The sequence below is a fragment of the Gekko japonicus genome, unplaced genomic scaffold (assembly GCF_001447785.1).
Source record: "Gekko japonicus isolate JY-2015 unplaced genomic scaffold, Gekko_japonicus_V1.1 scaffold7925, whole genome shotgun sequence".
NCBI lineage: Eukaryota > Metazoa > Chordata > Lepidosauria > Squamata > Gekkonidae > Gekko > Gekko japonicus.
The window spans coordinates 8,012-8,713 of NW_015166085.1; positions in this window are offsets into that span (position 1 = coordinate 8,012).

The window sequence follows — 702 nt, forward strand, 5'->3', positions numbered from 1 at the left end:
GGAGAGAGAGGTGGAGAGAGAGAGAGAACACACTTTCTCTGAAGAAGTCCGCCTTAAAGAGATCAAGCCTTTTTGCCACGGTTTCTTAAAGCCCGAGTCATTTTGGTCTCGGCCTGCAAACCTCCCCGGTTCTAATCCCGACAATTCGCTGCAATTAGAACCACAGCCATGAGACAGTCATCTGGGAGCAGCGGCACGCCTCCGTGTTTGATGCCAGTGTTGTTTTCTTTATCCATCCTGTATATTCCTGCCACCAGAGCAAGAGAGATTGCACAGAGAAGAACACCCTTTCCCTCTCCCCGTCCCGGCTTCAGAGCAGAGAATGGGCACATCGTGCATGCGGAAAGGTCACGGAGAGTCACGGCGAAGCCAAGACTCTGCTTAATGCGATTTTCGGAGCATTAGAAGAGCAGAAAACGGCTGTGATAAGTCCGAAATTGACATGGAGGATGGGGGGGGGGGAACTCTGGGATTCTTTTGAAGGCTGGGAGAGAGCGCAAGTCCCCCCTCCCGGCTGTGCTCCTCTCCCCAGTAAAGAGGGGGAGAAAAGCCTACATATTCCCTTCCTGTATCTGAGCTGACCACATGGTATTCAAGGGCGATATATAGCAGCCAAAGCCGGGCCGAGATAATCCAGCCAGTTCACACCGACACCCAAAATTCCCCCTCAAAATTCTGAGGCGCCATTTCGGTTTTCAGCAG